Source organism: Ahaetulla prasina, chromosome 4 (assembly GCF_028640845.1).
Source record: "Ahaetulla prasina isolate Xishuangbanna chromosome 4, ASM2864084v1, whole genome shotgun sequence".
Classification (NCBI taxonomy): Eukaryota; Metazoa; Chordata; class Lepidosauria; order Squamata; family Colubridae; genus Ahaetulla; species Ahaetulla prasina.
In genome coordinates this window covers 78,850,693-78,875,685 of record NC_080542.1, presented here as the reverse complement: position 1 = coordinate 78,875,685, position 24,993 = coordinate 78,850,693, and positions in this window count along the sequence as shown.

Here is a 24,993-nt window from a genome sequence, read left to right as displayed (position 1 = left end):
TTTATTGACCATTACACAGAGTATATATAGAGCTTCATAGTTCAGCCAACATACGTGTCACTTCATCATTGGCTAATATTATCTCCAAGACAATGGTTAGTTATCAACTTCTGCTTCCAGGCAGATATGCATACATGCAACGAAGATGTTCCATTCTATTGTGTACTTTGGTTATCTATAGATTTAGGAGCTTGTATTTGTAAACTTATTCCCTTGTACTTTGCTTGTACCTTTGTACTCTGCTGGGAACATTACTTATCTGAGGTTTGCCATCCAAGATAAGAACGCTGCCCGCATTCCTTTCTGTACAACAGGTACAATCTGTACAAAGTACAAACCCTACAGTTTTTTACATAATGTTTTTGGAAATATCCATGTATCCTGTTTTTCCCATGCCATAGGAAAGAGTGCCAACCTAGTTGCAAATCATGTCCCTCCAAAGTCAATAGTCTTGTATTTCTCAGTCAAATCCATTCTTTGATCCACGTTAGAGCTGCCACTTGGTAGTTTAGTTCCCAATTTGATAGTCCAATCCCGCCTCTAATACTTGAGTCTTATAACATTTTTATATTAATTCTTACTTTTTTCCCTTGCCATATATATTTCCACATTGTTCTATTCAAATTCTCAAAATACTTTTTCTCAAGCTTTATTGGTGTCATTTGGAAAAGAAGTAAGATTCTTGGTAATATGTTCATCTTAATTAACACTATCCTTCCCATTAATGATAATTGCAAATTTCTCCATTTCTCCAAGTCTATTTCAGTTTGGCTTTTCAATTTATAGTAATTATCTTCCTTGACAGTTACACATCTTGAGGTTAGCTGAATACCCAAATATTTCACTTTCTTCACTGTTTGAATATTTAGTTTCTCCATTATTTCCTTTTTTTGTTTTTCTGTTGTATTTTAACTAAGATTTTTGTCTTCTTATTGATTTTCAGTGCCACTACTTCTTCTTCTTCTAAAATACAGACAATACAAACATGCTGGACAAATTTCCCTCCTACCAGACAGAAATCCAAGGTGTTCAGAACTTGCTGTGCCAACCACTCCTAAATGCCATCCCTCCAAGAATCCATTTAACTGATTACAACATAAATGACACAAGAAAGAAAACCTTACAATGAATTCCACCCCCAAACCCCCATAGTCTTTCCAGCTGTCTTCTGGGGATTGAAAAGAATCTTTTAGTCTTTACTTGTCCATTTCAGGGTCCTTTCTTTCATGTCTTCTGGGTGGCATTAGGCTTGGCTTGGTGGTAAAGCTGTTCAGTCAGGCTTGGAAAGGTTTCCCCACTCTGGTTGCTGTAATGACTTTCTAGTGGAGGGCTGGATCCAAACCCAATTCTTGGCTCAATGAATGGAAGGTCTCCTCTGGAGGCAGCATCTGGGTCAGTGTTATCTGCTTTCACAGGTTGCAGAGTCATCTGTGCAGGGCTGAAAGACATGAGAATAAGACTCCCTCCCCCCTTTGTGGGTAATCCTCTTAGGAAATGCATTGGTTTTTTTTTTATTCAAAAGGTTTTACAGAAAATTTTTTTCCCCCTTTCCCCCCCCCCTTCCCTCCCCCCTCCCTTCACAACCCCCGACTTCCCAGCAGGCACAAGGTATAGTTAAAAATAAAACAAACATATGCTAAAAAATTTTCGTCCCAACTTAATTATACCCCTACAATCATCAATTCCTAACTTCCCCCGAAAACAATAAAAAATAATACATCATAATCATTCAAAAACAGTCTGATAACTCTTAGTCTGATATCTACTTTGAATATAGTCAATCCATTTTTCCCATTCCTTTAAGTATCTTTCTTGCGTATTGTCTTTCAAAAAGGCTGATATCTTCGCCATCTCAGCCAAATTGGCAACTTTCAATATCCATTCTTCTATTGTAGGTACTTCTTTTTTTTTTTTCATAAAAAGTTTTATTTTTACAATCATATCAAATAATTCATCCAATGTACAGTTATATACAATTAGTCGGGCTTGCCCAGTCACCACCCCCCTTTTTAACACTCTTCCCTCTTCTACCTTCTTTTACTTTCCAAACCTTCCTCTCCTTCTCTTATCTACATCCGCTCCTCCCTCCACCCTACACCTTCCTTCTCCCTCTACTATCCCTCTTCCTTCCTCTTCTCCTCTTTCCTACCTCCTACTCTCTCTTTTCTAGCTCCTCACCGTTCTAAAATGGTAACTATGCAGACCCGATCCTACATTAATTATATTTCTTCAATAATCCCTGTACATTAACCATCACTCCATCTCTACCAAACCCTCCCCAATTCCCTCCCCTTACCCCCCACCCCCATCCCGACTTCCCAGAACAAAATGCAGGGTATCAAAACTAACAATCATAATCCAAAATAATTCCTAAATTATAATCTCTAGTTACACCACACTTAGTCACACTCTCAATTCCCCTCTCCTTCAAAAATATATCTAATACAAAATATTTCCTAAATTTACTCATATGCTATTCAATATTTTTTTTTATCTGATACTTATTTTAAATATAATCAATCCACATTTTCCATTCTAGAATATATTTTTCTAGTGTATAGTCTTTCAAGTAAGCGGAGATTTTTGTCATCTCTGCCAGATTTGATACTTTGAGTGTCCATTCTTCGATTGTAGGTAATTCTTCTTTCTTCCAATACTGAGCAATCAAAAGTCTTGCGACTGTTATTAAGTTCAAAATCAATTTAGTCTCTATAGCTGTGTAGTCCATAATTATTCCTAGTAGAAAGAACTGGAGTAAACTTAATCTTCTTTTCAAAATATTCTGCATGATCCACCATACTTTAATCCAAAATGCTTTAACTTTTTTACAAGTCCACCATATATGGTAATAAGTAGCATCTTCACAATCGCATCTCCAACATTTAGCAAGATCTAATATGTGTTTCTTGTAAACAGGTAATGTCATTTTTAAATTGTTTCAAATAATGAAATACTTTCCTTCTCTTCTACGGTGAGTTCAGGCCATTAACATTCCAAGATAGGAAACTTTTGGAACACCAGCCACAGATCACATTTTACTTTAGGCCTTGCTCCTCCCACTGTTTCCGTTGTAGTAGTTGCCAGTTGTTGTTGTGCCTTCATCTCTTGTTCCTTGCGTTTAGCAGCAGCTCTTGTCAACCTTTGTTCTTTTGAATCTAAACCCGTCGTAGGTATTTCCAACACTTGTAATAAATCTTCTTCCATCACAATCTGTTCTTGTACCTGCTTCACTTCTCTTTCCTTCACTTCAGCCTCCCTTCCTCTAACTTCCAATGGGGGAAGACTTCCAACTTTTAATACCTCAACATAAAATTCTCTTGCTTTTCCAACCGTATTGAAACGATATACTTTCCCTGCATAATATACTATTATACCAGTTGGAATATCCCATCTATATTCAATCTTGACCAGCAATCTGAATCTTCTCCCCCTTATATGAAGCTTGCAAAATCTGATTTCTCACTGTTCTGTTTGTAAAATAAATAACAACATCCCTTGGCAACTTTTTTTGCCTTGCTATCCAAGAATTCACACGATATATTTTATCAATTTGATAAGCCACATCTGCTGGACGAGCTGCTAATATCTCAGCAAATACTTCAGAAAAAATTTCCCTTAAATTCTCTTCCTTATTTTCTTTCAAACCTCGAATTCTAAGAGCAAATTCCATATTTCTATATTGTATCAAAACTATTTCATCCTCTGTTTTTTCCATTTTACTTTGAAATTCATCCATTTTATTTTCTAATTTTAAATTATGTTGCTTAATTTCTTCAACCTCCTCCTCCAATAAAATCACATTCGTTGCCAAACTTCGTACTGCCATTACAAATCCTTCTTTAACTTCTTTATTTCCACTTGAATTTCTGATATCTGCACTTTCATTTCAGACATCTCATCAGTTATTACTTTAAATTTTTCTTCTATAAAGCCTTTTAAGTTCTCTTGTAAGCCTCTAAATTCAATGTTCTAGTCTCTGCTGTATGAGCTGGAGGCACCAGCTGATAAAGTTCCAGAGCTCTTTGTTACAGTAGACTTTAATTGTTTGGCTGCCATCTTCTATAAAATTATATATTTATTTATTTCCAACTTAATATTCACTTTAAATCTTCTTAACCTCTAAAAACACAGTCTTTTAAAGCAGTATTTAAAATCTCCCTAGATTCTATCAGCAGGCAGCAAAGAGTTAAAGAGTAAAAGCAGCAAGTAACATGCAAATTACCAACTGCAGACGGAACGCTGAAAGTATCACTTTCGCTTTCCACTCGTTAACTTGTTAACAATTCGCCTCCATTTTTTACTGTTTTCAAGCTTGTTACAAAGTATCGGGAATCGGCTTGGCTACTTGCTTAAAGTTCTCCCACTTCGTTCTGTCGGTATAATCCTTTATTGTCCAAAATAAATCTCGGCGTTTGGTCGTGGTGATTGGTTCCTAAAGCAGAAGAATCTCGGATCTGGAGCACTTCGGGTTACTGGAGGGAACTTAACCCTTCAAACCCCTTTTTTCTCAGGGGCTTTAGGGAAATTCAACCTCTGCCCTCAGCTCACCACCTTCTCCTTCTCCCGAAGAAGGGGTTTTCCGAACCGCTGGACAGCAGATTTAAGCTGTCCTAGCGATTCCACATAATCCAGAGGTTGGTGATCGTAAAGATCACCGCCATCACCTACGGTGCCAAACCGGAAGTCCGTAGGTACTTCTTTTTTCTTCCAGTATTGTCCTATTAGTAATCTTGCTGCTGTTATTAGATTTAAAATCAATTTAGTCTCAATTACTGTACAGTCCGTAATAATTCCCAACAAAAAAAATTGCGGCAGGAACTTTATCTTCTTTTTCAAAACATTTTGTAAAATCCACCAAATTTTTATCCAAAAGGCCTTTATATCGTTACAAGTCCACAAATATGAAAATATGTAGCATCATCACAATTACATCTCCAACATTTTGCTTGCATATCTGGATACATACACAATAATTTCTTCTTATTATTATTATTTTATTATTATTTATTAAATTTTTATACCACCCTTCTCCCGAAGGACTCAGGGCGGTGTACAGCCGGAGATAAAATACAAAATATGTACAATTAAAACAAATTAAAACATAGCAAAATTACAAAAACGGCAAATAATTAAAATTAAATTTAAAAAATTTAAGAATATTAATAAAACCCCAATTTAAAATCAAACTATTATGCCAGTCCCGCTTGAGTAAATAAGTATGTTTTTAGCTCACGACGGAAGGTCCGAAGATCAGGCACTTGACGTAGGCCAGAGGGGAGTTCATTCCAGAGCGTTGATGCTCCCACAGAGAAGGCCCTACCCCTGGGGGCCGCCAGCCGACACTGTTTGGCGGACGGCACCCTGAGGAGACCCTCTCTATGAGAGCGTACGGGTCGGTGGGAGGCATAGGGTAACAGCAGGCGGTCTCGTAAGTACCCGGGTCCTAAGCCATGGAGCGCTTTAAAGGTGGTAACCAAAACCTTGAAGCGCACCCGAAAGACCACAGGAAGCCAGTGCAGACTACGGAGCAGTGGTGTTACGTGGGAGCCACGAGCGGCTCCCGTTACCACTCGCGCAGCCGCATTCTGGACTAACTGCAGCCTCCGGGTGCACCTCAAGGGCAGCCCCATGTAGAGAGCATTGCAGTAATCCAACCGAGACGTAACCAGAGCGTGAGTGACTGTGCATAAGGCATCCCGGTCAAGGAAGGGACGCAACTGGCGGACCAAGCGGACTTGGTAAAAGGCCCTCCTGGAGACGGCTGCCAGATGTTCATCAAAGGACAGCTGTCCATCCAAGAGGACACCCAAGTTGCGAACCACCTCCTTTGGGGCCACTAAATCGCCCCCAATAGTCAGCTGCGGATGCAGCTGACTGTACCGGGGTGCCGGCATCCACAGCCACTCCGTCTTGGAGGGATTGAGCTTGAGTCTGTTTCTCCCCATCCAGACCCGTACAGCTTCCAGGCACCGGGACAGCACTTCGACCGCTTCGTTGGGGTGGTCCGGGGTGGAAAACTACAGCTGAGTATCATCAGCATACAGATGATAACTCACCCCGAAACCACTGATGACCTCACCCAGCGGCTTCATATAGATGTTGAACAGGGTAGGCGAGAGAATCGACCCCTGAGGCACCCCACAAGTGAGGCGCCTCGAGGACGACCTCTGCCCCCCTGTCAACACCATCTGCGACCGGTCAGAGAGATAGGAAGAGAACCACCGATAAACGGTGCCTCCCACTCCCAATCCCTCCAACCGGCGCAGCAGGATACCATGGTTGATGGTATCAAAAGCCGCTGAGAGGTCTAATAGGACCAAGGCAGAGGAGCAACCCCTGTCCCTGGCCCTCCAGAGGTCATCCACCAACGCGACCAAAGCCGTCTCCGTGCTGTAACGGGTCGGAAGCCGGACTGGAACGGGTCTAGATAGACAGCTTCCTCCAGGTGCCGGGGGAGCTGCCACGCAACCACACTCTCTACAACCTTCGCCACAAAGCGAAGGTTGGAGACTGGACGGTAGTTTCCCAAAATAGCTGGGTCCAGGGAAGGCTTCTTGAGGAGAGGTCTCACCACCGCCTCTTTCAAGGCGGCGGGGAAAACCCCTTCAACCAAAGAAGCATTTATAATCCCCTGGAGCCAGCCTCGTGTCACTTCCTGAGCAGCCAGCACTAGCCAGGAAGGACACGGGTCCAGTAAACATGCAACCTCCCCAGCAACCTGTCCACGTCCTCAAGAGCCACAGAATCAAACTCATCGATTCTTAGGATCTAAGTGCCATCTATAAAACATTTTATAAAAATTTTCCCTCAGATTCTGTGCCTGCGTGAATTTAACATTTCTAACCCAAATTTTTTCCCGAGTTTCCAATAATATTGGCTCCTGAAAATTTTGTGCCCACTTTATCATACAGTCCTTTACCAAGACCCTTTCAGAATCCATTTCAAGTAACACATTATACAATCTCTTTATATGCTCCTGAGACTGATTTCTAATTTGCTTTACCAAATTTCCCTCGTTCTGCTCTATACCAATTTTCTGATCTTCCTTCCATCTAGCACGTAGTTGCTCATATTGAAACCAAGTATAATTTTTCCCTTCTTCTTTTAGTACGTGCAGAGATTTTAATTGCAAACTACCACTTTCAGTATACAAAAGATCTTTATATGTAACCATTTCCTGATTCTGTTCTATATTTATATTCTCTATTGTATGTCTAGGACTTGCCCATATGGGAACCTTATAATTTAGTTTGTAAGAGTATTTTTTCCAAACACGCAGAAGAGCAGTTCTTAACACATGATTTTTAAAGGCCTTATCCACTTTTTTGTCATAAATTAAATATGCATGCCATCCATATAGCAAGTCATAATCTTCTATATTCAAAATTCTTTCCTCCGTTAAATTAAACCAATCACTTATTGCAGAGAGAGCAGCTGCTTCATAGTATAATTTAAAATTGGGCATTTTTAAACCTCCCCTTTCCCGGGAATCTTGAATTATTTTCATTTTAACCCTAGCTTTTTTACCTTCCCATATAAACTTATTAATTCCCTTCTGCCATTCCTCAATATTCTTATCTTTCTTAATTATTGGTATCATCTGAAAGAGGAATAAAAATCTAGGTAAAACATTCATTTTAATAGCAGCTATTCTCCCCAGCAAGGATAATTGCAATTTTTTCCAAACAATCAACTCCTTCTGAACGTTCTGGACGTAAAACCACATAGTTATTCTTATACAATTTCACATTTGACGATGTAATATAGACCCCTAAGTATTTAACCTTCTTTACAATTTCAAATCCTGTTATTTCCTCTAATTTTTCTTTCTGTTGTCTGGCCATATTTTTTATTATCACTTTTGTCTTTTTCTGATTTACCTTAAACCCTGAAACCTTCCCATATTGATCAATTATTTCCAACAAAGATTTACTAGAGTTTATAGGGTTTGTTAAAGTAACCACCAGGTCATCTGCAAAAGCTCTCAGCTTATATTCATGTTGTCTAACTTTAATTCCCTCTATCTCCTTTACTTCTCGTATTTTATCCAATAATGGTTCTAGAGTTAAAATAAACAATAATGGTGATAAAGGACATCCTGTCTTGTTCCTTTCGCAATCTTAAAAGGTTCTGTTAAGCTACCATTAATTATAATCTGTGCTGTTTGCTCTCCATAAATTGCCCTAATTATTCTTGTAAAACCATCTCCAAATTGCATCTTTTCTATTAATTTAAATAAAAAATCCCAATGCAATCGATCAAAAGCTTTCTCTGCATCAAGAAAAATAAATGCTGCTGGAATAAAAATTTTCTTTTCTAAATACTCCAGTAAATTAACAATCTGCCTAACATTATTCCTCATCTGTTTCCCCTTTATAAATCCAGATTGATCATTATGAATTCTTCGCTGCAAAATCAACATTAATCTATTAGCTATTATTTTAACAAAAATCTTATAATCATTATTTAAAAGCGAGATTGGCCTATAGTTCCCAGGTTTGGAACAATCCTGTTCCTCTTTTGGTATCAATGAAATAAAAGAGGTTCTCCATGAGGGGGGAATTTCCCCTCCTAATTGTATCTGATTAAATAATTCCTTAAGTGGACCTAACATCTCATCCTGTAAATTTCTATAATAACTAACTGTAAACCCATCCGTACCAGGAGTTTCCCCCATTTTTAATTGTTTAATTACCAAAATAATTTCTTCAGAAGTTATAGGCCGATTCAGTTCATCCGTTTGTTCTAAAGTTACATTTTTAACCTTATATTCCTTCAAATAATTATCAATATCCCTGTTCAATGTATTATCTTTAAGATATAAATTTGTATAATATTCTAAAAAAGCTTTTTTAATTTTATCCTGTTGGTATCTCTCTTTACCTTTATATTCTATTTTTTCTATAGTACGTTGTTTTGTCTTTTCCTTAAGGTATATGCTAACCACCTACCAGGTCTATTTGCATTACAAAAAGTATTATGTTTGGCATATTGTATATTTGTTGCCACCTGATCAGCTATTATCATATTAAATTGATTCTGTAATAACTTTATTGCATCTTTAAGTTTTTGATCATGCGGGTTATGTATTAATAATTGTTGTTTCTTATAAATTTCCTCTTCTAAATACTTCGCTGTCTTTGTTGCTTATTTCTCTGTCTATTATTAATATATATTAATACACCTCTCATAAAAGCTTTACTGGCGTCCCAAACCATTTCTATCAATGTTTCATTATTCAAATTATAATCAAAAAATTCTTTCATCTGCTTTTTACATTGATTTACATTATCCTGATATCCAACCAATTTTCATTTAATCTCCAAGTTCTTCTACCTTCTTTTCCATATTGCAATTCCATCCAAACAGGACTATGATCAGACAAACATCTTGGAAATATCTTAGTTTTCTTCACCTTAAAAAGCAAGTCATTAGAAATTAAAATAAAATCAATACGTGAGAAGGATTGATGCCTATCAGAGAAAAAAGTATAGTCTCTTTCCTCCAAATTCCGCAGTCTCCATACATCTCTCAACTCAAAATCTTCTATCATGTCAAAAAAGGATTTAGGCAGCTTTGCATGTGCAGGTATCTTCTTAGAAAAAGTTCTCTTGTCCTTTCGTGTATCTATTACTCCATTCCAATCTCCCAATATAATACACAATTTATAATCCCATAGAATCAATTTATCATACAACATTCTATAAAATTTTTCTTGTTGCTGATTGGGTGCATATATACCAAACAAAAGGGTCTTTTTTGTTTCTATTGTAAGTTCAATAGCAATATATCTTCCGTGAATATCTGCCTCTATTAACTTGGCTGGTATATCTTTTCTCAAATAAACCACTATGCCATGTTTTTTGTCCAAAGCAGAGGCAACAAAATGTTTACCTAACTTTGAGTTTATTAAGTACTTTTGATCTGATAGTTTAATATGCGTTTCTTGTAAGCAAATTACATCATTTCTAAATTGTTTCAAATAATGAAATATTTTTCTTCTCTTCTGAGCTGAATTCAAACCATTGACATTCCAGGTCAAGATTTTATTTGCCATTACTGGCCTGCTGAAGCTTTTGAGCGATCAGCTGAAGATCGTCCTCCCGTATCTTCGGCCGTTCTCCTCCCACTGCTTCTGTAGCAGAATCCTGAACTTTACTTTGTGTTTGTTGCTCCTTTTCTTTACGCTTAATTTATTAATTTTATTTTTATTTTTATTTTATTAATCGTATTTATATACCGCCCTATCTCCCGAAGGACTCAGGGCGGTTCACAGGCAAATAAAAACACATAAATACAGATTAAAATAACAATTAAAAAACTTATTCTAAAAGGCCGAATGTTTAAAAACAATATAAAAAATAAAACCCATTTAAAACCAATAAATTTAAAATCTAATCCAGTCCTGCGCAGATAAATAAGCGTGTTTTAAGCTCGCGACGGAAGGTTCGGAGGTCCGGAAGTTGACGAAGTCCTGGGGGTAGTTCGTTCCAGAGGGTGGGAGCCCCCACAGAGAAGGCCCTTCCCCTGGGTGTCGCCAGACGACACTGCCTCGCTGACGGCACCCTGAGGAGTCCCTCTCTGTGAGAGCGCACGGGTCGGTGAGAGGTATTCGGTAGCAGTAGGCGGTCCCGTAAGGGCTCCCCTCGTCAGTCTTTGTTCTTGTGGTTGTTCCTCAGATGGTAACATCACTGGAATCACCTCAGTTTCCACACCCATTTGAGTCTCTTGAATTCTTTTTTCTATTATTTCTACTTCAAGTTTCAGCACGGTGGAAAGAAAATCCACCGTTGTGGAAATGCATTGTTGAAGGATTAGAGATAGAGAGATAGAGCAGGAGTGGGTAGATAGCTTGTAGGCAGGGTTTGAGGAAGAAAAAAAATCAGTACTGCAGTTATTAAATAGAAAAGTTATAACAAAATGGGGACATCACAGATGAGAAAAAAAAACTGGGCATGCTTTAGAAAAAAGATGGACAGATGAAATCATTTAAACACACAGTAGATGCAAGAATGAAGTTTTTCCTGTAAGTGAATTTAAAATATTCCCTCTTAAACTTTTCTTAAAAGTACAGAGAGGAAAGAAAATTGAACTCAGTGTTCTTGACCCTGTTTAGCTGGACAGACTAAACTGGGTGAAGAAATTTTCTTTCAGTGCTTTTAATTTCTTTTTGTAGCAATTTAAAATGTTTGTCTTTTGAATTGGAGACATTTTACAGTTACAGTTAACTCAAGGGCACACAGAGACTTTGACATACACACACACAAAAACAAGGAGAAAAAGAGAGGAAAACAGAACCTCGGGTTTCCGCACACTGATCATTCCCACCATAAATCTCAGTTAAATTAGGGAAGGCACAATTCTTAACAAACAAATCTGTTGTTGCATGGAAGACAGGGAGAGAAGCAATCAACAAAACAAAAATAAAACTCCCAACATTCCTATTTATACATTTTCCTTTTCTTTTAAGTACCAAGCTAAACTAGTTTTCCAGCTTAATCCCTGAGCAAAGTCCACTCTTTACACAACCTTTTTGCTTTTTTTCCTTTTTCATGCCCACCGGGACAGGCCACTGTCTCTTTTCATCCCAGGTGTCAAGTCTTCTCGCAGGCAGCCTACACTGACCCTCGAGCTAGAGCATCCCATGTTTCCCTTTCCAATGTAAGGATTCAATTTGGCCCTGACTCTGGTTCCCTATCAGACTATGGGCCTCTCCTTTGTAGGGAAACTTTCACTATCAGTTTGCAGGCCAAAAAGAGGTCCGGGAGGATTCCACTGCTCCCCGCCGTGAATATGGGTACCTTCTTCCACTGGCTTTACTCCACCGTCAATATTCAGACTCACTGGAGTCTGAGAAGACCTCTGCTTGCTTCTCACAGGTAGGGGTCCCTCCTATTTTAGGGCTTTGCTCAGTGACTTCCCAGCTGGTTGCCCAAGTTTAACTCTCTCATTCACTTTTCCATTCCATTTCACACATTCTCTCCCTTTCCCTAACAGAAGGCCCTGTGCTCTGGTCTGACCTCCTATACTTTCCAGGCTCTCTTGGTAGAACACAGAGGAAGCAAGATCCAGCTGTGATTGGGAGAAGGTTCCTCTCACACACACACATAGGCATACACACATTGTGTAAAGGTAAAATTTAGAGCTACTCATCTTTTTTCCAAGCAGTCTTTCAGCTCAAAACTCAAAATCCATTTGTATGTTTGTTTCAAATGGCCAAGGTCCAGGAAAACTCACCCATAGACTCAATAGGTCTGCTGCCGGCAAGGGAGGCTTACCTGGGTCAGGTCCATTGGTCAGGTTAGCTTGGAGTCCCATCTTTATTTGCCAAATTGTTGGATGAAATGTCCATCTGGGTTCAGTTCCATGTGGGAAGAAAGATACTGGAAACATGGAGGCTGCTTGGAAGGATGGTTTAATGGAGCAGAACCATTAAGCACATGGTCCTGGTGCAGCTGAATAAATGGAGTGGAGAGGGAGTGTTATTAATACCGTCTCTTGGGCCTTCACCTAGAGCCCTGGTGGCAAACCAATGGCACACATCCCAGAGATGGCACACACAGAGCCCTCTCTGTGGGCATGCATGCTGTCACCCCAGCACAGAGGAAATGCTGCCGGACATGCACTGAAACAAGTGATGGGCAGAACAGGGCTCTGATTGGTAAGTGCAGTTTTGTTTCACATCTCCCATTTAAATTGATAGACAGCCGGGGTCCTGTTTGCAAATAGTCCCTGCCCCTTTCTTTCTGTTTCGAAAAACCCTCCCGAGCCTTTCACTTTTTCCACCCCGATTCCCTCCGGTAGTTGTCATTTGCTTGCCTTCTTTCAAAAATTACACAGATACACAAACAAATAACCTGTACATTGATTACAAAGAATGGGTGTGTGTGTGTAAGACTAGACTAGAGGGATCTTGCACACTGCTGTCTATCTTGGCAGCAGTAATGGATCCCCTGAGGCCCACTTTCTCGCACCATGCTCAGTCCTCTTGGTGTGTTCTTTTCCTGTGGCAGGATTGTCTCGGATCATGTGCAGAGTGTCTTCACTGTTCAATGCCCCTGACCCCCCCCCCCGCCAAGGTTCAGACAGATTAGGATTAGGCCTTTCAAATCAACCCCTGAATATTTTCAGCCCTCACCAGAAAGGAGAGGAGGAGAGGAGGACTCTTCAGCTTCACACATCTTTGGTCTGGCTTCCTCCCATCCTCCTGTGCCAAGGCAATCCATCACACTCACCCTGCTTCCCTGCCACATTCCCATGAGGACTGCTGCCCATCTCCTTTTGGGCGCGAGCCTGATCTCCCTTCTAAGGCTAGCCGGGCTCTGCTGCCTCCTCTTACCCTCTCCCCACTTCCCACACCAGTGGCGGCAGCAAATAAAGGGAGGACAACTGCCCTGGGACTTTGGCAGGATGCCTGGAAAAGGTCTGGCCTGGGGAAGGGAGGATGGCAGTGAAAACCCCGCAGATGCTGAGACTTTCCCTTACCAGAAGGGCTTGGCTGACCCGATGCAGGGACAAGATGACGGAGGCATTGTGGGGGTACTGTGTGCGTGTGTGTGAGAGAGAGAGGGAGAGAGAGAGAGAGGAAGGGAAAGAGAGAGAGGAAGAGAGGGGGAAGAGAGAGAGGGAGAAACAGAGAAAGGGAGGGAAAGAAAGAAAGAGGGAGAAAGAAAGACAGGGAGGGAAGGAAAGGGAGGGACAGAGAGGGAGGGAGGGAAAGAGAGGGGGGGAAAGAGAGGGAGCGGGAAAGAGAAAGGGGGAAAGAGAGACAGAGAGAGAAAGAGGGAGGAAGGGAAAAAGAGAGGGAGGGAAAGAGAGACAAAGAGAGGGGAAGGAAAAGAGAGGGGGAGGGACAGAGAGGGAGGGAGGGAAAGAGAGAATGAGAGATGGGAAAAAGAGGGAGGGAGGGAGGAAAAAAGGGAGGGATAGTGAGAGGGGGAGGGAAAGAGAGGAAGGTAGGGAAAGAGAAAGGGGGGGAAAGAGAGAAACAGAAAGAGAGAGGGATGGAAAGAGAGAAAGAATGGGAGGGAAGGAAAGAGAGAGAGAAAGGGGAAGAGAAAGGGAGGGAAAGAGAAATGATATTACAAAAGTTTTTCTTTTTTATTGTTGCTAAACGTAATATTTCAAAAGCAGGAAAAAAATGAAGGGGCATAAAATGCATTTATCATGTTTTTCTTAGAATAATTAGCTGAACTCTCCCTTTTTTATCCTTATTTTAGGTAGTAAAACCTCAGTATTCAGGTTAAATTGTCGTGTTGGCACTGTGCGATAAATGTGTGTTTTGAGTTTCAGTTTGGACAGTCAGTCTCTAAAAACATCATTGTTCTAGGAATTGAGATCTCTTCTTTGGTGTCAGCCCAGTAATTACTGCTCCAGGAATGTTTTGCTTTCATTTTAGATTTTAATTAGAAAAAAAATTGTGAGCCTGCATGTTAATCCTAACTTTTCTATTTATTAGCTTTGGGTCCAATTTGTTTTAAAAACATGCCAAAAAGGGCTCAGAATGTTTTCTCTGTTTTTCCTATGGGTTGCCAAATAGATCTCTAGTGTCAATATAAATAATAATGGAGATAACGGATATCCTTGTCTAGTTCCTTTTCTAATATCCACTTTTTCTGTCATTTCACTATTTACAATCACCTTTGCCGCTTGGCCTTTGTATATAGTTTTGACCATATTTATAAACCTATCCCTAAAGTCCATCATTTGTAATTGTGTTATCATGAATTCATGATATTCCAGTGTATTCAATAAGATTTGCATATTGTCTCTAATCTGCCTTTTGAGTAAAAAAGCTTTCTGATCTGCGTGTATAAATTCATTTAGCAGTCTCTTCAATCTTTCAGCCATAATTGATGCAAACATTTTATAATTTGCATTTAGTAGGGAGATTGATCTGTAATTCTTTATTTGTTGTAGGTCTGACTCTTCTTTTGGTGTAAGAGTTATGTACGTCTCCATCCACAAGTCTGGAATCTTAGCTTCTAATAATAAGTCATTAAATGGTTGACTCAGCCTTCCATCCTTTATAAGGTAGGTAAAATGAGGACCCAGACTGTTGGGGGGGCAATAAGTTGACTTTGTAAAAATATACAAATAGAATGAGACTATTGCCTTATACACTGTAAGCCGCCCTGAGTCTTCGGAGAAGGGCGGGGTATAAATGTAAACAAAAAAAAAAAAATACCTGCAACATAATGCTACTTAATATGTCTTGTAGCATTTTATATAACTCTGCTGATAATCCATCTGGTCCTGATATTTTACCATTCTTTTGTCTTTTAATTCCCTCCAAGAATTCCATCATTGATATTCTTTCTTCTAATTCCTTTTTGAATTTTTCTGAAATCTTAGGAATTTCAGCTTTTTGTAAATATTGTTCTATCTTTCCCTCTGCAATTGTCTCTTGCTGATATAGTCGTTTGTAATATTTCTCAATTTTTTTCTTTTCTTCATTTTGGTAGCATATATTCCCATCTTGATCTAATAGTTTGTTTATTAACTTCTTTTCTTTCTCCTTTTTCATTTTATATGCCAAGCATCATCCTGGTTTATTGCATTTTCAAATTTTTTTTGCTTTGTTGACTATATTTTATTTGCCAGATCTTCATTTTCCATTAAATTCAATTTGTGTTTTTGCAAATCCATCAAATCCTCTGTGGCTCAGGATGCTAAGACAGTCTGTTATTAACACAGCTGCTTGCAATTACTGCAGGTTCTAGTCCCACCAGGCCCAAGGTTGACTCAGCCTTCCATCCTTTATAAGGTAGGTAAAATGAGGACCCAGATTGTTGGGGGCAATAAGTTGACTTTGTATATAAATATACAAATAGGATGAAGACTATTGCTAACATAGTATAAGCCGCCCTGAATCTTCGGAGAAGGGCGGGATATAAATGCAAATAAAAAAAAAATCCTTAATCTTTTTATCATGTGGATTTTTCTGTAATTCCATCTCTAATTTCTTATACTCCTTTTCCAGTTTCTTTTGTGTTGTCTATTCTGTTTGTTCTGTTTTCCTAAGTATGACATTGTCAATCCTCTAATATATGCTTTGCTAGTATCCCACACATTTTGTAATGAAATTTCCTCTTTTCTATTTTGTTTAAAGAAAAAAGTCAATTCCTTTTCCATATACTGTTCTTTTCATTTAATAGTTTTTGATTCAATGTCCATCTCATTTTTTTCCTCTGCCTCTTCCATGTCATTGTTGTTGAATTTGGATCTGCCCATATACTTGTTTCTATATCAATCTTATGTATTTTACATATTAATTCTGTTGACATCCATGTCCTATCTATTCTTGACCATGACATGTGCTATTTAACTCCTGACAGTTAGAACAATTAATAAGTGGAACGACTTGCCTTCAGAAGTTGTGAATGCTCCAACACTGGAAATTTTTAAGAAAATGTTGGATAACCATCTGACTGAGATGGTGTAGGGTTTCCTGCCTGGGTAGGGGGTTGGACTAGAAGGCCTCCAAGGTCCCTTCCAACTCTGATGTTATGTTATGTTATGTTAAGTAAAATGTGCACTGCTTTTCTTTCGGATATCTTCTTCTCCAAACATCCTGCAAGCTTAATTCATCTGTCATTGTAAAAAATGCTCTAGGAAGAGTCTTTTTTAACTTCTTATTCATTTTTGTAATCTAACTCATTGTTTATAATCACATTAAAGTCTCCTATTATGTATATATCTTAATTTTCATATTCTATTATTTTTCTGTGTAGTTTCGCATAAAATTCTTCTTGGTTTTCATTTGGAGCATATATCACTACTAACAGTATTTATATATAGTTCATTACTATTTCAACCATTAATATCCTTCCTTCCTCATTCTCAAATATTTGTTTAGATTGAATTGTCTTTTTAATATATAATGCCACTACTTTGGCAGGCAAGCATTGTGTATAATGTCCCCAATTTTATCTGCTTTTTATGTTGTTTTCTAATATGAACTTCTTGCAAACATATAATCTCTAGTTTTAACTTCTCCAATTTGTTAAATGGTCTTTTTCTTTTTATTGCCGAATTTAGACAATTTATATTTATTGATATTTTTATTTCTTCTCCCATATCTTATTTATTATATGTGTTTAGTAGATCTAGTCATTCTTATCTCCCTTTATTCTTTTACCTCTTATGCTCTTGCTTCTTCTCTCATTGCTCTTTCTTCTTGCTCTTTAGTTATCTCTTTTGGTTGTTCCGTTTTCTCTTTCTGGTATATGGCCCCTCTTTCTTCTCTGTTCTCAGTGTTTTCTTGATAAATCTGACATATATTTCTCTCAGTAGGTTATTTCTCATTGCATATCTTGTATGTATCTTGTTGATCACGTTTAGTATCTTTTCTTTACTCTCTTCCATTGCCTCTGCTAAAACCGCCACAATTTTTTTGGCTAAGTTCTCTCCTTTTTCTTCTTCAGTGTTTTGGAATCTTAAATAATAATCAGCCATATCCTATTCTAATGATATAATTGTCCTTTCCTGATCTTTATCAGTTGTTGTAAATTTATAATCCATCTCTTCCATTTTTTCTCGGTTGATTCTGCTTTTTCTTCCACTATCTTCAGTCGTTGTTCACTTTTCCCCATCACCTCTTTAACCTCTTTTAATTCTTCTTCTACTTTTTTCTATTTTTTTCATCTACTTTGTTTATTCGTTCCTTAAGATCTTCATGTGTAGCCTGTAACATATTTTTTAATTCCACATTGGTTTTATCTTGTGTTCTAGTGTCTACTGCCTTTTGTGCCATGGAGCTGGACGCTGTTGTTATTGATGGTGATGATAGATGTGCTGTTATTTTCTTCATCTTGTTCTTTATGTTCAAATCATAAAATTTGTAATCCAAATATTGAGTATTGTTATAATCCATGTTTAAAATCTTGAAATCAGCCCACTTCCACTCTGTTCCACCAGCAGACAATCTAATTCCACTTCTGATTCAATTCCAAATTCAAATTCAAAATCTTCAGGTGCTTGTTACTCTAATCCATGTAAATTTGAAAAGAGTGAGGAAAGAAGCAAAAAAATATCCCCCCCCAAAGAAGGAAGAAACGCCTGACAAGAATAAAGAAAAAAAATTGAAGCAATAAAAAAAGAAAAAAGATATAAAAAAGTATTTAATCCTCGTAATCCCCCAGCAAAAAAAAATTTAAGAAAAGAGAAAAAGAAAAAAATTTCCAAGAAATTTAGATCCAAAAAAATTCCAGATGGAAAAAAGAACCCAAAAATCCAAAATTGTAAATCCAAAAAGGAAAAAGAAAAGCAGTTGAGTATTTAATAAGTTACACAGCTGGTTCTATTTTCTTTTCCTTTCCACCACAGAGACACAAGACAATTATTATCAGAACGTTGTTGACAAGTTTAAAAACACCATCCAAGGTCATTCCATTTCATATCTTCTTTGTTCTTTCGTTTGCTAATAATTCCTCTAGTGCCATTAGATGGCACTACAATTTACTCCCACTGATCGTAAGCATAATTAATCCAATTTAAATCTTTCAAATATAAATCTCAAGATTTTAAAGTTCATTTGTATATTAATTTTGGCAAAAAACCACTCTGTCCAATCTGCTTTCTATTTTTCGAATCAGTTTTCAAGCTTATTTAATATTTCCTTTATTTATGACCTTTGCTTTTTCGCTGCTGTTACCGTAAGTAGGAAGGTAGCTGTACATCCGGTCCCTCCACTTTCCACTTTTGCCATTCTTCAATTAAAGTTTTTAAAACTAAGGAGTAAATTTAGAAAATCTTGTTTTCAAGACAATGGTTCAGTCTCACCCTGACGATCCACCTCGCTTTCTTCTCTCTTTCCATGTGACCGCCCCAGCTTTGAGACAGCTCCCGATGGCTGTCTTCCCAGCCATTGGGTCGGAGGCTATTCGTCAGTGCTTCAGGGAATTTGATGTTTCCCTGTTCGCTCCAGCCTGTGCCTCCGTTCTTCACCATTCCTACGAGACAGCTATGATCCTCTATGGACTCCCAAAACAGCTGGAATATTGGCACTTCTCCAGAGCCCTGAAGTTCATATCGTATCACTGCAACGCTGGCCACACGTCTCCAGATAAGGATAAGGAGAGTTTCTCAGGGCCATCTTCCAGCATTGCAATCCACATGCAATCCCTTTCATTCCTCAAGAGGTGAGAATTCTCCAGGCATTTTAGGTGCCAGGCAATGATTATAAATCAGGTTAAAGGTTATATAAAAAAGACCAGGCAAGAAATAGGATACTTAGAATACATAGGAAAGAGAACTAAATGTGACAAATCCCAATCCCCTCCTTTCTTCCACCAAAGAATGGCAGATACACGGATTTGACATATTGCCCTCCTCAGAAAAATGGAAAATCCACCTGGAAAGACATAAACATATAATACATTAAGAATTAGGATCGTTTGTGAAGGTATTTCAAGTGGAATTTCCTTAACAGAGTGGGAGCTTTTTATTTATTTATTTATTTATTTATTTATTTATTTATTTATTTATTTATTTATTTATTTTATCACATTTATATACCGCCCTATCTCCCTAGGGACTCAGGGCGGTTCATAGGCGAGTAAAAAATACATATAAATACAAACTAAGATACAATTAAAAAAACTTATTCTACTGCCGAATTATTAAAAACAATATAAATAATAAAACCCATTAAAAAACCAGTATAAATTTAAAATCTAATCCAGTCCTGCGCATATGAATAAGTGTGTTTTAAGCTCGCGACGGAAGGTTCGGAGGTCCGGAAGTTGACGAAGTCCTGGGGGGAGTTCGTTCCAGAGGGTGGGAGCCCCCACAGAGAAGGCCCTTCCCCTGGGTGTCGCCAGACGGCATTGCTTAGCTGACGGCACCCTGAGGAGTCCCTCTCTGTGAGAGCGCACGGGTCGGTGAGAGGTATTCGGTAGCAGTAGGCGGTCCCGTAAGTAACCCGGCCCTATGCCATGGAGCGCTTTAAAGATGGTTACCAACACCTTGAAGCGCACCCGGAAGGCCACAGGTAGCCAGTGCAGTCTGCGCAGGATAGGTGTCACACGGGAGCCACGAGGGGCTCCCTCTATCACCCGCGCAGCCGCATTCTGAACTAACTGAAGCCTCCGGATGCCCCTCAAGGGGAGCCCCATGTAGAGAGCATTGCAGTAATCCAGACGAGACGTCACGAGGACGTGAGTGACCGTGCATAAGGCATCCCGGTCTAGAAAGGGGCACAACTGGCGCACCAGGCGAACCTGATAAAACGCTCTCCTGGAGACGGCCGTCAAGTGATCTTCAAAAGACAGCCGTTCATCCAGGAGGACGCCCAAGCTGCGCATGCTCTCCATCGGGGCCAATGACTCACCTCCAACAGTCAGCTGTGGATTCAGCTGACTGTACCGGGATGCCGGCATCCACAGCCACTCTGTCTTGGAGGGATTGAGCTTGAGCCTGTTTCTCCCCATCCAGACCCGTACGGCTTCCAAACACCGGGACAGCACTTCGATAGCTTCGTTGGGGTGGCCCGGTGTGGAAAAGTACAGCTGGGTGTCATCAGCGTATAGCTGGTACCTCACACCGAAGCCATTGATGATCTCACCCAGCGGCTTCATATAGATGTTGAACAGAAGGGGTGAGAGAATCGACCCCTGCGGCACCCCACAAGTGAGGCGCCTCGGGGCTGACCTCTGCACCCCTGTCAACACCGTCTGCGACCGATCGGAGAGATAGGAGGAGAACCACCGATAAACGGTGCCTCCCACTCCCAATCCCTCCAACCGGCGCAGCAGGATACCATGGTCGATGGTATCAAAAGCCGCTGAGAGGTCTAATAGGAACAGGGCAGAGGAACAACCCCTATCCCTGGCCCTCCAGAGATCATCCACCAACGCGACCAAAGCCGTCTCAGTGCTGTAACCGGGTCGGAAACCGGACTGGAACGGGTCTAGATAGACAGTTTCATCCAGGTGTAGGGGAAACTGATATGCCACCATACTCTCTACAACCTTCGCCGCGAAGCGAAGGTTGGAGACCGGACGATAATTACCTAAAACAGCCGGGTCCAGGAAAGGCTTCTTGAGGAGGGGCCTCACCACCGCCTCTTTCAAGGCGGCCGGAAAGACTCCCTCCAACAAGGAGACGCTCGTAATCGCCTGGAGCCAGCCTCGTGTCACCTCCTGAGTGGCCAGCACCAACCAGGAGGGGCACGGGTCCAGTAAACACGTGGTGGCATTCAGCCTACCCAACAACCTGTCCATGTCCTCGGGAGCCACAGGGTCAAACTCATCCCATACAATGTCACCAAGACCACCCTCAGACGCCCCATCCGAATCGCCGCAATTTTGGTCCAGACCGTCCCGAAGCTGAACGATTTTATCGTATAGATAACCGTTAAACTCCTCAGCACGTCCCTGTAGCGGGTCACCCCTCTCCCCCTGGTGAAGGAGGGAACGAGTCACCTGAAACAGGGCAGCTGGGCGGTTATCTGCCGATGCAATGAGGGAGGAGGCGTAGCAACGCCTCGCTTCCCTCAGTGCCACTAGGTAGGTCCTATTATAGGACCTAACTAGTGTCCGATCAGCCTCTGAACAGCTAGACCTCCAAGAACTCTCTAGGCGTCTTCTCCGGCGTTTCATCCCCCTCAGCTCCTCAGAGAACCAAGGAGCCGGTTGGGATCTACGCCGGGTCAGAGGCCGCAAAGGCACGACACGGTCTAAAGCCCCAGCCGCAGCCCGTTCCCAGGCCGCGGCTAGTTCCTCGGCCGTGCCGAGAGCCAGACCCTCAGGAAACGGCCCAAGCTCCGTCCGGAACCTCTCCGGGTCCATCAGGCGCCTGGGACGGAACCAACGTGGTGGTATTACATATTTTTGGCTACCCATTCGTTTTGGGTGGAGGGTAGGTGTTTTCATGCTACTAGTGTGGAGCCATGGTGTGAGTCAAGGATATCTTTAATTTCAAAGTGTTGTTCTTCCACCATAATGGGGGTTAGAGGTATGGGTACAGGGGCTCTAATCTTTGAAATGATTTCTGGTTTGAGTAGGCTGCAGTGAAACACTGAATGAACCTGTCGAAAAGTTTTAGGAAGAAGTTCTACTGTAACAGGGTTAATGATTCTGGTGATAGGAAATGGGCCATTGAATTTTGGTCCCAGTTTCTTAGAGGGCTGTAATGATTGTAGGAACTTTGTGGATAAATATATGTGGTTTCCAACCTTGAAAGGTTTAGGTTCACTGCATTTTTTATCTGCTTGAGCTTTAAAAGCTGCTCTAGCATCTTGTAAAGCTAGTCTGACTACTGGCCATGTGGTTTGTAAGTTTTTTATCCACTCATTAGTGAGCAGCTCTGACATGGAGTTGAATTCTTGTTCTGTGGTTACCTGGAATGGGGTGGAACCAGTGCTACTATGTACAGAATTATTGTAAGCTACTTCAACAAATGGCAGAAGGTCAGTCCAATTGTCTTTTTGGTAGTTAATAAAACATCTTAAATGTTCTAACATGCCATTGATTGTTTCCACCCCCCCACCCCCATTCGTCTGGGGGTGATAAGAAGAGACAACCTCTGTGCGGACTCTTAACAGTTTTAAAATGTCCACCAAAATTTGGAAGTGAACTGAACACTCCTGTCTGAGATAATCCATTGGGGAGCTCCATGTAGGTGATAAATGTGTACTAGAAACATTTTTGCTAATGTCTTGACTGTTGGGATCTTCTGACACGGTATGAAATGGACCTATTTTGAAAAAAGGTCCATTACAACCCAAATAACTGTTTCCCGTGCTTTCAGGTAGCTCCACTATAAAATAAATAGAAATCTCTTTCCAGGGTGCTGAAGGGTCTGCTACAGTTTGTAAAAAGTCCTGGGGATTTTCCTTGTTGTCGTTTTGCAACTGCACTAGCATTGTAGCTCTCATTTCTTTTTTAAGGGATGGCCACCAGCATTGTCTTTTGATGTGATGTAGGGTTTTTACAAATCCAAAATGTCCAGCTATCTTGGAGTCGTGGCATCGTTTCATGAGGTCCAGTCTTCAGCTTGCTGGTATGTAAGTTTGTTCTCGACCCGGGCTAAGCCATCTTTAATTAAGCAAGTATTTTTGTGAGTAACATCATCCTTAATTAGTGCCTCCTTAAATTTGGCAACTGATTTGTTGTCAGTAAGTGGTTCTTCTTTGGCTTGTGCTAGAGTGATTACTTTAGTGGCTAGCTGGGGTGCTTGGAGCATAGGTTTAACAATTTCAGTCTTTTTGCTGTTGTATTGGGGTTTTCTGGATAGGTCATGTGCTAGGAAGTTTCCAGGGAGATAGTTGAGAATAAAATTAAAGTTGAGAATAAAATTAAAATGTTTAAAATATTGCGCCTAGCATACTTGTTTAGGGGAGAGTTTTGGGTTTTTTTTAAAGCCTCTAGGTTTTTATGATCAGTCCGGACTTCAAAGGGGATTTTGATCCCTTCTAGGAAATTTCACCATGTGAGGAGGGTCCATTGTAGGGCATATAGCTCACCTTTGCTCAGTTTCTGTCAATTTCTTGGAAGTGTATGCACATGGTTGCAATTGTTCATGTTTATTCTTTTGGAGTAGGACTGCTACTGGCACATTGCTGGCATCTGCTTGGATGACAAATGGTTGTTCTGGGTCTGGGTGTCTTAGGACTGGTTCAACAGAGAATAGCTGTTTTAATTTTTTTGAATGACACTTGGCATTCCATAGTCCGTTTAAGGGATTGCCTTGGTTTAGGTTCCCCCCTTTAGTTTTTAACAAGTTAGTAATGGGGAGGGTGATTTTCACAAAAGCTGGAACAAACTGATGGTAGAAGTTTTTGAAACCCAGGAAGCTTTGTAGTAGTTTGAGGTTTGGGGTGGCTTCCAATCGATGTCTGCTTTTACCTTTTATGGATCCATTTCTATTCCCTTGAGGGATATTCTATAGCCCAGGTAGTCATTTTTTTGTTGGTGGAACTCATATTTAGAGAGTTTTGCATAGAGTTTGGTGGCTTGGAGTTTCGTGAGGACTGCTTAGACTAGTTTTATAGGATCTGATTTTGTTTCACTGTAAATTAAAGTGTCATCAAGGTAAACTAGGATCCCTTTGTATAAATGTTCATGGGGCAATTGGTTAATTAGTTGCATAAACACTGCAGGGCTCCCTGTAATCTGAAAGGGAGTACTTTAAATTGGTAGCACCCCAGCAAGGTGTTAAAGGCAGTCTTCCACTCATCTCCTTTCCTAATTCTGATGTGGTAGTATGCCTCTCATAAATCTAGCTTTGAAAAGATTTTTCCTTTAGATAGGTGTGCCAGCATGTCCTTCATAAGGGGGAATGGATACATATTTTCCACACTGACTGTATTCAGGTTCCAGTAGTCCATGTATAGGTGTGTGCCATCTTTCTTTTCACGGAATAACACTGGGGCTGCTATTTGTGGTCAGGTGGGTTCAATGAACCCTCTTTGAATGTTTGTTCATCATCATGTACATTTTGGAATGTGGGCAAACCTCATTTAAGCAGTATTCCCAGCATATACAAGGATACAGGATGAAACAAATTGTAACCCTGAAACATTTGTTGCTTTAATCATATGCGCATACATGTATATTCACATGAAAGCCAATGATGTAATTACTAACAATAACTAAAGCAGTTATTGTGCTTTGGAGATTCATTAGCCAATAATGAAGTAACACATATGTTAGCTAAGCTGAACTGAGTTATGAAAAGCTATATAAACTTTGTGTAATGTTCAATAAGTTTGCTGTTGATTCTGCTGTTGATTCTGCTGCAATATGTTTGCTGTGATTCTTCAGTAAACTTTGTTGCTGATTCTGGAAAAAGTCTGATTCATCATCTTCAGCCTTTGGGTCGTTTCAACACCCCTTTTTAGGTTTTTGTCTATAAACACTGAGCTCATCTAATTCTCTGAGGGACATGCAGTACATTTTCAGTTTTGGAAGTTTCCTGGTAGGATCTCAGTGGCACAATCTGTGGCATGATTGGGTGGAGGTTCATTGGACACCTTCTTGCTAAATACCT